This window comes from Triticum aestivum, chromosome 1A, assembly GCF_018294505.1.
Source record: "Triticum aestivum cultivar Chinese Spring chromosome 1A, IWGSC CS RefSeq v2.1, whole genome shotgun sequence".
Taxonomy (NCBI): domain Eukaryota; kingdom Viridiplantae; phylum Streptophyta; class Magnoliopsida; order Poales; family Poaceae; genus Triticum; species Triticum aestivum.
The window spans coordinates 195920772-195934692 of NC_057794.1; positions in this window are offsets into that span (position 1 = coordinate 195920772).

Here is a 13921-nt window from a genome sequence, read left to right on the forward strand (position 1 = left end):
CCCACCATGAGTCAACGTTTAATAAAAATTGCACACTAAGCTATGAACTTTGCATTGTTGATGGATGGCAGAAAGTCCATTGAGGCATTTGGGACCAAATGATGGTCGTGGTTGTGATCGCCGTAAGGATCACAAGTTGTTCTTCAGAAAGACCACTTTGGTGGTGTGTTTGTGATCTGACCACTTTGGTGGTGTGTTTGTGATCTAGAGATGATCACGGTTGGTAAGCTGTCCCGGGGGACGTTTGAGCATGATCACAACATGTTGACAGATAGTGTTGCATTTTAGTAATTGGTTAAATATCATGATATTGTTTGTCATTATGATTATGCATGTTGTGAGCTTGCAAGTACATTCAATGTACTGACCTGGCGTGTCATGCTAGATTTCAGGAAAGTATCATTGGAGAGGAGCACTATTCGAGTCTAGATCGTGTCCACAACGGTGTCCCTGTGATATGGAGCTTCCGCCACGACGTTATTCCGCTGCCACGTAGTTGTTCAGATCGAGGCCCCTTTATGTTCACTAAATAATGTACATATTGGTCAGCCGCACCGAGTGTGCCGCTTGGCCTCGACAGCTGTTGTAATGTAACTCTGTTCCACTAGCATCAATAAAGCGGTTGTTATTCTGTACCAAGATGTTGTGTGTTGCCAGAAGACATGGTCTCTGGGCTGGCAATGCATGGTAAACCGGTCGATCTGAGCCGGGGTGCCACAAGGTTGTACACTTGTTGCATCTCTTTTTTACTCTACATGTTATATATATTGTCCACTGAGCACACAGATTTGTTCCTTTAGTGTCTCCTTGAAAGAAAAAACATAGGAATTTTAATTTTCACTTGTCCTCCTTTTCAAATTCCTACTCATGAAGCACAAGACTAAGAGATAGTAGGATAATAGCATTATAACCGTACATTTTCTTGTGGTTTGACTTAATCTCACCATGCTTCTTTGCATCAAGTGATCTTCCAATTGTTGTGAATCAAACACCCAGATTGGCAGAAATCCTGTGTTTTTAAACAGTAAAGAAGCCATTATCTGTATTTTTTAACTGAAGCCATTATCTGCCTGCTATTGTTGGTTTTGGGTCTATCTACAGGTTGCTACCATCACTCTGGATTTCTGCATGCACTCCTTACATAATCTCACTATGTTTTAGTCCTATTCATGACAGTTATTGTAAACAATGGAACTGAACATGTAGAGCAAAAGAGACGAGCCTTGCGTGGGATTAAAATTTCATGCAGACGTCACTCCATGGTATACGCAAAGGCAGCCCCCCTGAGGACTACACGGGTCCCCAAGAGAGGTCGCACGCATTTCGGATTGTAATCGAGAGGAAGATATTTGTTTTGAGGGGGATTTAGAAGGAGAAGACAACTCCTATTTACCCCCTGAGGTCTTCGCTCTAACTTGGCATGCTGATGTTGGTTATATCATGCATATGGTGTCTTGCATTGCTTACTTTATACATCAAATATGTCATCTGCTTAGTTTATACATCCTTTGTGCGAATGCCATCTGTTTAGTTTATTCATCGTTTATGTGAATTATGCAACACCATCTTGTTTAGCCAGGCATCATATATGTGAATTTTGCAATGCCATCCTGCTTAGCCAGTCATCTTATATGTAAATTATATCAGGCCATCCTTTTTTTGTTACATATTACATTTGTCAACAATGTTAGTACATTCAACTGCTCTTCGTGTGCATCAGTCATTTGACACGGTGATGGCAAATTCTAGAGTGAAAACAAGGTCTTCAGAGAACACTATGCTATCTGACGAAGCGTATATCTCGCTAGTTACGGATAGCTCCTCAGAGGAGGATTCAGAGACATATGACCAGTCCTATCCCCCCCCCCCCGAGGTGTATGCTCTAACTTAGCAGGGTTATGTTGCTCATATCATGCGTATGGTGTCTCGCATTGTTATGTCATTTGATCAGTGTCTAATTACCATATATGTGAATTATGCATTGCCATCTTGTTGCAAGACATTATATATGTGAATTATACAATGCTATCTTGTTGCAAAGGCATTATATCTGTGAATTATGCAATGCCATGCTGTTTAGCCAATCATCATGTATGTGAATTATATCATGCTATCATTTTTTTGTATTACGCGTTCCATTGGTCGACAACATTTGTATATTCAACTACTCTTCCTGAGCATTAGCCATTTGAAGCGGTGATGGAAGTATCTGGAGTGAAAACAAGGTAATAAGAGCAGACAATGCTACCTGCTGAAGCAGACATCTTGCTGGTTACAGAGAGCTCCTCAGAGGAGGATTCAGCGACTGATGATCAGTCCTATTTCCCCCTGAGCTCTATGCTCAAACTTGGCAGGGTTATATTACCCATGTCATGCATGTTGTCTTGCATTGCTTAGTTTTTACATCATATATGGATTGCCATCTGCTTACTTGCTTACTATATAAATCATATATTTGAATTATATCATGCCATCATGTTTACATAGTACATACACATCATCTATCTGAATTATGGCATGGCAACCCATTTAATAAAGACATCATATAGTTATATCATCTCATCCTATTTAGTGTTTACAGTCATCATATTTTGAATTATGTTATTCTATCCGTGAATGTATGTGAATTATGGCATGCCAACCTATTTAATAAACACATTATGTAGTTATGTCATGTCATCCTGTTTACATAGTCTCATATTTTGAACTATGTCTTTCCATCTTTTTTAGTTAGCCAACATAATGTGAAATTGTGTCATGCTATCCTGTTTAGTTAGCCATCATATATGTGAAATTGTGCCATGCTATCCTGTTTGGTTAGACAACATAAATATGAATTATTTCATGCCCTCTTTTATTCCCCACTATCCATTGCACCTGTCTATCATACAATGTCCATACTTTCAATTACTTTTCTTGTTTATCAGCCATTTGAATTGGAGAGCGTGATGGCAGTATCTAAGAGAGTAACAACACGGTCTTCAGAAAAGTTAGTGCTACCAGTTGATGCAGATAGATCCACGGTTGTACTTGCCCAAGGACCAGATCCACCACACGTAACCCAGACTCTCGCGGATTATACCCCTACCCAATTTGACAGAGAACCAGCTACACCCCTTCTAACCCCAACCCCGGCAGATAGTAACCCAACTCCAGTTGACACAGAACCGTCTCCACCACATAGCACCCAAACACGAGCAGTTAGTAAGGGAACTGCAGTGCCCAAAGCAAGAGGACCACCACTCCGAATCCCAGCTGAACGCTTAAAGGAGAAGAAGAATTGTTCTCAGGTCAGGTTCTGTAGCTATGGTTCATACTCCTTTGCCCTTGCATTACTGTATTTACTCATACCAACTATTTTCAAATTTGAAGGATGGAACTGAAACTCCAATGGCGCAACAGGTATGTTTTAAACCCGTTTCTTTAACTGGTTTGCTGTTGTAACCTGCTCTATGTTGATTTCAGTTTCAATTGAATAAATAGTTATGTTCTCATGTCATGCACATTACAAGTGTTGTTATTGCTCTATAGTTACCCACACTTATATTCTGTCTATTCTTCTTTGTCTTGAACAAATATTATTTGAACTGTGTCTCTATCTTGATTTGGCAACAAAAACTAGAATGATATAGACCATAAAGTGACCATGGTACATAGATATATGTTTGTTTCATGCTGTTATCCTGTCCACTTTACTACTGAACTCATTTACCAAAATGAGTTTCATATACAACATGGTAAACATGTGATGTGTCTGCTTGTTTCTCTTTTAGAATGCGGACAAAATATGGGAGAACAGTACCGCGTTATCCAATGGTAAAGGAAGTAATGCAGATAAGGTTCAAGATAGTGAGACATCCCTGTTGGTCTCCAAGAAAGTTGATAAAAACTATCTTGACGACAGTGAGGGAACCCAAAAGTCCTGTCTTGATGTAGTGTTCGAGTTACTGGCCACTACTGCTTGCACAAGCTCTTCGGACTCGCTGCCTGAATCAATTCGTCTTCTTGAGTCTCAACTTCAAGTTGAAAGACATCGATCAGATGTGCTGCGACAGGAAGCTGAAGGACTGGGGAAGTCCCTGCAGAATTCAGATGCATATTTTCTGGTGCAACAGCAAGCGTAGGAGGATTTAAGCGCCAAACAAGAGAAAGTTAGTAAGCTTGCTAATCATCTTGCCAGCATTATGGTACCCAGGATATTGTTTCTTGAGATTTTATGAAGTGGTTTCAGTTCTGGATTTGTTTTGTTGTGGTGTTTATTTGCGCTGGTCGCCAAGTTTGACAACAGTGTATATGATATGCTGCTTTGTTCCCTATATTTGCACTGGTGGCGAACTATGATGCCCAGTGGACGTAAATGTGTAATAGGTGTGATAGCCTAGTGTTAGTTGCTTGCTTATTTATTTCCTTGTTGTCTTGTTTATTTGTTTGCTTGTAGTCGTTGTAGTTCTTTTTCCGCGGTTAGCTAGTGGCTGCAATAACCTATTTTTTAAAACTAAGCCACAATAACCATGGGCTAATATTTACTTTAGTGACACTGGGCCTCCTACTGGCCGTAGAAACAGTGGGCCTTCTACGGGCCGTAGAAACAATAGGCCTTCTACGGGCCGTAGAAACAATGGGCCTTTTGCGGGCCGTATCATCAATGGGCCTTATACGGGACGTATGATCGATTGGCCAAACAGACCGCATTATGGCCGTAAATGGGCTAGAGTTGGAATCGTCCGTTCATGGGCCGACCATAACGGGCCATCGTTAATAGGCCGTGTAATAACGGACCACAAACGGGCCGACTATAACCACAGGCTGAATTTTGCCCAGAAACAGAAAATGACAGTGACGGGCCGTAAGTAAACGAATGCTGGAAATCAGCCCAAGAATAAATGGGCTCTGAGAAGGCTGAAAGATAACATGGGCTGGAAACGGCCAAATGGAATAACGGGCCATTAATGGGTATAAAGTGATACACTGTTCATTACGGGCAAGTTTCACCACGGGCTGTTAATGGGTGTAAAGTGATACACTGTTCATTATGGGCCAGTTTCACTACGGGCCGTTAATAGGCCAAGAGTTACATAGGGCCTCATATGGGCCGAAAGACGTCATGGGCCATACATGCGCCAGAAGTGAAAACGGGCTGGAATCATATTGGATGGCCCAGATGACGCTACTGGGCCCAATTTGGATAGGGCGTAATGGGCCTTGGGTAAGCGGGCTGTAAATGGGCTATATGCGAACATGCCATTAACAGGCTTTCCATGGGCCCACCCGCCACCTTTTGACCAAGTCAAATGGGCCGGCCTTTTCACAGGAATGGGCTTCTGTTGGGCCGTGCCATGTGTCGACGTATCATAGGCGCCTTCTGTCCAATGAGTGGATGACATCTGTCCCAACGATGAGCCGACACGTGTTTCCTCCAGCCAATGATGATTTTACACGTGGAAAATCCCCATTGGTCGGGGCTGTTAACGGGTTATCGGATCCAAAACCTGACCCGATAGATTAACGGCGTTCCGTTATGGTGGATGCCACGTGTCGGTCACCCTTAACGAAAGCACTTCTGGCCATGATGATAATTTTGGTAATGTCATGGAACACTTCTACGACAGCACAGGTATGACTATCTTGATTCTGTCATAAAATCATAATGGATGTACATGTATGAGAAAAAACACGACCTACTATGACAAACACGTATCATCACGGTAGTGTATTTTTTTTGTAGTGACCGCTGCCGACGGCACGAGCAACGGCGATGTTGTCGACGACAAGGCTCCCCTCACGGGCGATGGCGGCACCCAAGGCTGAAGAAGAGGCTCGATGATGGCCCTCCCACCCCCCCCCACCGTTTGACTCCTGCAATATGTATCCTGCCTCGTGGAGGTGTAAAAACTTGTGCTTGGAACTTTTAAGAGACAGTATGTTTTGTAATAATTTGCTAGGATTCTGCGATTTCCTTCCAGTTTTCTTTGATGATCTGCATTCGCGGGGCCCGGTTGGGTCGTCTGATTCACCAGGATGAGACCAAGGAGTGAGGGGCTACGCGACCAGTTAGGCTCCTGAGTCGCGATTCTTAGGAGTCCCCCTTGACATGCAAACAACCCTCGGAAAAGAGATGCGAGAGTAGGCCTTAGCGTTCTATGTCGGCAGGGCCTAGCCCCGCGCATACCTTAGCCGCCGTTGGGTCTTCCAGATCACCAGGACGAGACCAAGGGGTGAGGGGCTACGCGACCAGTTAGACTCCTGAGTCATGATGCTCAGGAGTCCCCCTTAACGTACGAACAGACCTCCATACCTTTCCTCACCGAGGTCCCGTTTGGGAGGGGCGCGCGAAGACCAGGTCCAAGGGACCTGGCAAGGTGGCATACGATAGGCGTGACCTGAGTGTAGCCCCCCATGCCCAGCCCCCTCGCGCGACTCTCCCGAAGGGAAAGCATTGCGGTGAGGCTGAACACTGAGCCTCGGGCTCCCTGAGGTTATTGTGGCAATTGGGTTGCCCTCAGTTGTTTATCACCAGCGCGGAGCTTGGCGCTTCCGCACTTGCATGGGCATAGCCGCTCCTTGACCATGTCGAATGCTAGCACGGAGCATGGTACTTCCACTGGTGTGTGGGTGGGGGATCCCTCTCAGTGGAGCCCCCAAGGTGTGTACACCCCCGCCCTGAGATGTGGCTTGCAAGGTAGGGCTAGAGGAGGTGTGTTTGGGCACTTGTGAGCTAGCGAGGGACTCACGAGGACCTAACTCAAGGCGGGTTAAACCTTAATTTAATTCGTAACACTTGTGTCGGCCCTGCGAAATGGTTAGGCAACCTGCGCCGAATGAATCTCCTAAGGTTATCACATGAGAAGGCCAAACACCAACGACCCTAGGAAGAGACGTGAACGGGGCCAGCCAGCCAGACAGAGCTCAGACATTCGGTTTATCGATGATGCAGGGACGGACATGAGCACATGCGCCGTGCCCAGTCTTCTCATGCGAAAGTCCTGAAGAATGACAACCGGCGCGCGGCTCCCGTGGTGACGAGGCACTCGGTCGCGCGCCTTGGCTCATCTACCCACGATTAGCTTATGCGAGAGCAAGGCACCAAGGACCATGGGAGGTGACGTGCACGAGAGGTGGCCTGCGAGCCAGAGCTCAGCCTCTTGGGTTTAGGGACTGAGGGAGTCCTAGATTAGGGGGTCTCCGAACAGCCGGACTATATCCTTTGGCCGGAATGTTGGACTATGAGGATACAAGGTTGAAGACTTCGTCCCGTGTCCGGATGGGACTCTCCTTGGCGTGGAAGGCAAGCTTGGCAATACGGATATGTAGATCTTCTTCCTTGTAACCGACTCTGTGTAACCCTAGCCCCCTTCGGTGTCTATATAAACCGGAGGGTTTAGTCCATAGGACAACAACCATCATAGCATAGGCTAGGTTCTAGGGTTTACCATCTACGATCTCGTGGTAGATCAACTCTTGTAATACTCATATCATCAAGATCAATCAAGCAGGAAGTAGGGTATTACCTCCATCTAGATGGCCCGAACCTGGGTAAACATCGTGTCCCCCACCTCCTGTTACCATCCACCTTAGATGCACAATTCAGGACCTCCTACCCGAGATCCGCCGGTTTTGACCCCGACATTGGTGCTTCCATTGAGAGTTCCACTGTGCCGTCACCGTAAGGCTTGATGGCTCCTTCGATCATCATAATGATGTGGTCCAGGGTAAGGTTTTCCTCCTCGTACAGATCTTTGTATTCGGCGGCTTCGCACTATGGGCAAACTCGCTTGGCCACCTGGAGCAGATTGAGAGCTACGCCCCTGGCCATTAGGTCAGGTTCGGAAACTTAAATTACACTGCTGACATTTGTGGAGACTTGATCTTCGAAGGATTCGAGCCCATGTCAGGTAAGCCGCACAATCACGTCAAGCATGACGTACCTCTGCAGTCGATAGTGTTCAAGAGATCACACCTGCAACTACTACGGCCCTCAATCCGGAGCAAATCGCGCCATCCAAGGATGGGGGGATAGACCCCGCCATGGAGGACGCACTCCTAGTGGCGATGGAGCCGGATACTGACTTCACCCCTCACAAGAGCCATGTTGCCGAACCACTGGATTCGCCTCTGGCCACGAACTCCGAGCTGCCTGCGCTTTGCCTATCGAATCTGATTGGGCGCCGATCATGGAGTTCACCTCCGCGGATATCTTTCAACACTCACCTTTCGGCGATGTGCTAAATTCATTAAGGTCTCTCTCCTTGTCAGGAGATTCTTGGCCGAACTATGTCCGGCTAGAATGGGATGCGGATGACGAAAAAATTCACTACCCACCCACCACCCACTTAGTAGCCTCTGTTGATGATTTAATCGACATGCTCGATTTCGACTCCGAAGACATCGACGGCATGGACGACGATGCAGGAGAGGAACAGGAACCAGTGCCCACAAGGCACTGGACAACCACTTCACCATATGACATATACATGGTGGATACACCCAAAGAAAACAATGACGAAGAACGGTAGGATGCAGCGAAGAATAACTCCCTCGAGAAGCAAGCAAAGCGTCGGCATAGGCGCCACTCAAAATCCCGCCTCGGCAAAACCAGCGATAACAGCGCAAGAGAAAATAACACTCCAGTCGACTCTAGAGGAAACGATGACCACATTGACCCAGCGGCAGAGCATGATGAAACTGCAAACGGCAAACATAGTACAAAACCGATGTCTGAACACGGCGACGCCGAGGATAAACCTCATCAACCCCCCTCTGGGGAAGAAAACAGTTCGGACGAAGATGCACACATCATCCTGGAAACGCACTTGGAACAAGAGAACCTCCACAGAAGGCATATTGCCACAGCGAGGAGTCTGAAGAAGCAGAAGCAAAGGCTTAAGGCTGCACAAAATACATTCAACAGCCGGTGGAACAAATTGCTCGACAACGAAGAAAAGTATGGTGGAAGTTACCACAGAAAGAGCTATCCAAAGCGAAAGCTATTACCTAAATTCGATGATGAGGCCTTAGAGCCCACACAGCCGAAAAATAAAACGGCCAACCGGCCGGATCAACCACCTTGTGGCCGCGATAAAGCGGCTAACAAGGCCGCACATAAGTCAACACACGATCTACGTGAGGACTTGCGCCAAATATCTAGTATGACCAGGTCCATCTATGGATCTAGGAAGCACGCTCCAGCACAAAATCAAAACCGAATACTACAACTGTCTGAACGCCATGATACATCCAAATATAGGGGTGCCGCACACCCCCTATGTTTCACCGATGAGGTGCTGGACCACGAATTTCCAGAAGGATTCACACCAGTGAACATAGAGGCGTACGACGGGACCATAAACCTTGTGGTCTGGATTGAGGACTTTATCCTCCATATCCATATGGCTCGCGTAGACGATCTCCACGCCATCAAGTACTTGCCCCTCAATCTTAAAGGACCATATTGGCACTGGTTGAAAAGCGTCCACGAAAACTCAATTGGAAGTTGGGAGGAGCTCGAGGATGCTTTTCGGGCTAATTTTCAAGGGACCTATGTCCGACCTCTGGATGCAGACGATTTAAGTCATATAATTCAACAGCCTGGAGAGTCAGACCGAAAGCTTTGGAACAGGTTTCTCACTAAGAAGAACCAAATTGTTGACTGCCCAGACGCCGAAGCCTTTGCAGCTTTCAAGCATAGCGTCTGAGACGAATGGCTCGCCAGACACCTCGGCCATGAAAAACCGAGAACAATGGCAGCCCTGACAAGCCTCATGACCCGCTTTTGCACGGGCGAAGATAGCTGGTTAGCCCGCTGTAGCACCAGCGACCCGAGCACATCTGATGTCAGGGATGGCAATGGAAAACCACGACGCAGTAAAAGCAAGCGTAGAAATAAAGAAAATAGCCTAGATAATACGGCGGTAAACGAAGGATTCAGGGGCTCTCGACCAGGTTAGCGGAAAAAGCCTTTCGAAGGCAGCTGAGATGGACCGTCCAGCCTAAGCAAGATTCTAGACAAACTATGTGAGATTCATGGCACCCCCGATAAACCTGCAAAACACACCCACAGAGAATGTTGGGTCTTCAAGCAGGCCGGTAAGCTAAACGCCGAACACAAGGGGAGGGAGACACCAAGCGAAGACGAGGACGAACCTCGCCAGCAAAGCACTGGAGGACAGAAAAAATTCCCACCAGAGGTTAAAACAGTAAACATGATCCACATGACGAAGAGGAGAAGCAAACATGCACTCCGAGACATACGCACCGTAGAGCCTGTCACCCCTAAGTTCAACCCCTGGTTGGCCTGCCCGATCACTTTTGATCGCAGGGATCACCCGACAAGCATCCGGCATGAAGGATTGGCTGCCTTGGTGTTAGAAACAATAATAAACGGATACCATATCACACGAGTCCTTATGGACGGCGGCTGTGGTCTAAATATGATATATCAGGACACAGTCCACAAAATGGGGATAGACCCGTCAAAAATCAGCCACGGTAATACTACCTTCAAGGGAATAATACCAGGCTCAGAGGCCCGCTCCACGGGCTCTCTAATACTATAGGTTGTATTCGGTTCATCCGACAACTACCGAAGTGAGAAGTTATACTTCGACATTGCGCCATTCCAAAGCGGCTATCAAGCACTACTCGGGAGAACAGCTTTCGCTCATTTTAATGCGGTACCACATTACGCTTCTCTTAAGCTTAAGATGCCTGGTCCACGTGGCACCATCACAGTTTGTGTAAATATTGAGCGTCCTCACCAACCAGAAGAACGTGCGGCGGTTTTAACAGCCGAGCACTAGACGGCCTCACCAACCAGAATAAATGACAGGTCGCCAAGACCGCGGACACGGTTAGACGAGTCCGGCGCATCACTAGATATACCTGAGATTGGTTTGATGGTTAAACCCTCATAGACGATACCAGGGGCTTCCCTCGTGTACTCAGGGCTAGTTCGGCTCAACTTTACTGATCTTGAATTTTAATGGTTTATCGAGAATAACCAATTTTTTTGGCACGAAAACTTTCACCTATGTTCTTGTCTTTTACAGATGACAATAGTGCTACACCGGTCCAGGACACGGCACAACGGAGACACAGGCGCAGACGTGCAGCAGGGACTCGCTCAAAGGTTTCTTTTCAGATTAAGACCCTGCGTCAACCTTTTTTACTGTCTCTTGTTGTTCACATCCTCTGGATACTCAATACAACCGAGAAGGATGCTAGCGTTATTGGCATTTCGCCACGTCAGAATATTGCACGTACCTGGACACTCGGGGTTTGTTATTAAGGGCATTGTTCAGCCCAGAATATGTTGTAAAGACCGAATACATTAGGGAGTGTTTGATGTCGTGAGTTTGGCCTTATATGCATCAGCTCCGAATCATGTCTTTGGTCAAATGTTGGGTTTGCCCGGCTCCCGTGTTTTGGTACCTTACATTCCACTCTATCGGCTAAGGTGACACCGGGAGAACTACTGCGATTGTGCCCTGGTTCATCTGGATGAGCACCTTAGTAGACAAAACTGAAAACTGACTGTTATGATAAAGCGCGAGACTGGTCAACCACTCGATGACTTAGCGGAATCTTCGGGATTTGTCCGCATTAACGAAGGGCCGTTTCCCGGTCATGTACGTACGCGCACCGTATTCGGACGAGCGCGGAGGTACCAGGGGCTATACAGTAGTCCCACTGTCGAACTCCTATGGATAAGTGAAAGTGTTAAAGCAATATAGTCCAATTGCCTTGTTCGCTACGCCACCACCTCCTTAATGGACCAAGACGTTGGATCAAGTGTGAATATGCGTTTTTTGCGAACACCCCCGCATTATATGCGTGGGGGCTGAAGCCCACGACTTCAAACTTTCAGTTTATATACATATATACATACACGGCCGCACAAGAGGCATAATAATACTTTCAAGAAAAAGTATAAACACAACCTTTATAATTCAATAAAACATTGTTTTTACAATGGGAATACATGTCACTAGAACATAATATTCTTCGAGCACTGAGCCTCTATTGAACGAGCTCCTTCAAGGACTTCTTCAAAGTAGTACTCGGCAGATACTCGGCCTACGGCCGAACTCCGGGTTGCAATAGCGGTGGCCTCCATCTCCGCCCAGTATGTCTTGACACGGGCAAGTGCCATACGCGCACCCTCTATGCACGCCGACCTCTTCATAGCATCAATGTGCGGCACATCACCAAGGAACTGTTGCACTAAACTAAAATAACTATTCGGCCTTGGCCCTTCCGGCCATATATGATCTACAATAGACCTCATGGCAAGCCCGGACAACCTATGAAGCTCAGCGCGGGGGATCATCCCGCCACGACCGCCGGCTCGGGCATGCTCCCAATGTTGTGCACGCCCACCATTTGCAGTGTAGCTGTCATGAAGAGCCTCATCGACGACGGCGCCGGTCTCAACGTGCTCTCTGTGGAGGCTTTCAACCTTCTTCATGTACCACTCCAACGGATCCGACCCAGCAAGCCCTTCTCCGGGGTCGGCGGCAGCTCCACTAGCCCCTTGGGGTAGATCCGCCTCCCTATGAACTTCGGCACCCGCGGCAACTATCGCACCGAGCTGATCGACTTCGACATCGCCTGCTTCAGCCTACCATACAACACCATCCTCGGATACCCGACTCTAGCCCAATTCATGGTGGCGACCCATCCGGCATGCAACCTCATGAAGATGCCCGGGAGCAAAGACGTCCGCACCGTAGTTGGGGATACCAAGGAGGCTCTAGCGGTGCTCAACTAGGCCCTCAAGACCGCCACGGTGGCACGACCGGCCAACGAGCCACCCTAGGTGCTAAGGAGGTCGCACCAGCAAAGTAGAAGCAGTTGTTCACTCAAGATCGTCCGAAACCAAGCATGTGCCGGTCGAGCAATATGGGTCCTCACGAGGCACCTTCACCATAGGCGCCAATATCAAACCAAATCAAGAAGAGGCACTGGTGTGTTTCTTGCGCGTGAACGAGGATGTGTTTGCCTGGAAACCCAAGCAGCTAATGGGGGTCCCAAGAGGGGTGATCGAGCATCACCTAAGGGTGTGCCCCAATGTGCGCCCCGTGAAGCAGAAGGCATGGCGACAATCCACAGAGAAGTAGTCCTTCATCATCCAGGAAACCCGCAAGCTGGAGGCGGCGGGTGTCATTCGCGAGGTTCGGTACCCCGAGTGGCTGGCGAACCCTGTCGTCGTATCGAAGAAAGGCGGGAAGGAGCGCAGGTGTGTTGACTTCACCAACCTCAACAAGGCTTGTCCCCAAGACCTATTCGCGCTCCGGCGCATCGATCAGATTGTCGAATCCACCGCCGAATGCGACTTGCTATGCTTCCTGGACGCGTTTTCAGGTTATCACCAGATCAAGATGGCGGTGGAGGATGTGGAGAAGACGGCCTTCCTCACCCTGTGTGGGGTATACTGCTACACTTGCATGTCGTTCGGGCTGCGCAACGTGGGCGTGACCTTCCAATGGCTGATGCACATCACCCTGGGTCACCAGGCCAGGAGGAACGATGATGCCTACATTGACGACATTGTGGTAAAATCTCGGGAGGCAAGAACTTTGATTCAGGACCTGGAGGAGACCTTCCCGAGTTTGCGCCAGGTGGACTTGCGGCTCAACCCAAAGAAGGGTGTGTTTGGTGTCCCTTCTAGCAAGCTGTTGGGCTTCCTCGTGTCCCACAGGGGGATCGAGGCTAACCCAGAGAAGGTCAAGGCGTGTAGCGACCCGACCTTAAACGGTCAAGTCTCTGTGCTTCAGTGTCATCCCTGGATCGGTAATGCTGACACACACAGTACTCGAAGGATTTATAACAGAGTAGCAATCACACACTTATTAAATCAAAAGTCTCAAAAGATAACTTATTACAATAATATGGCTTACGGCCATCTAACACGATAACAACGGAA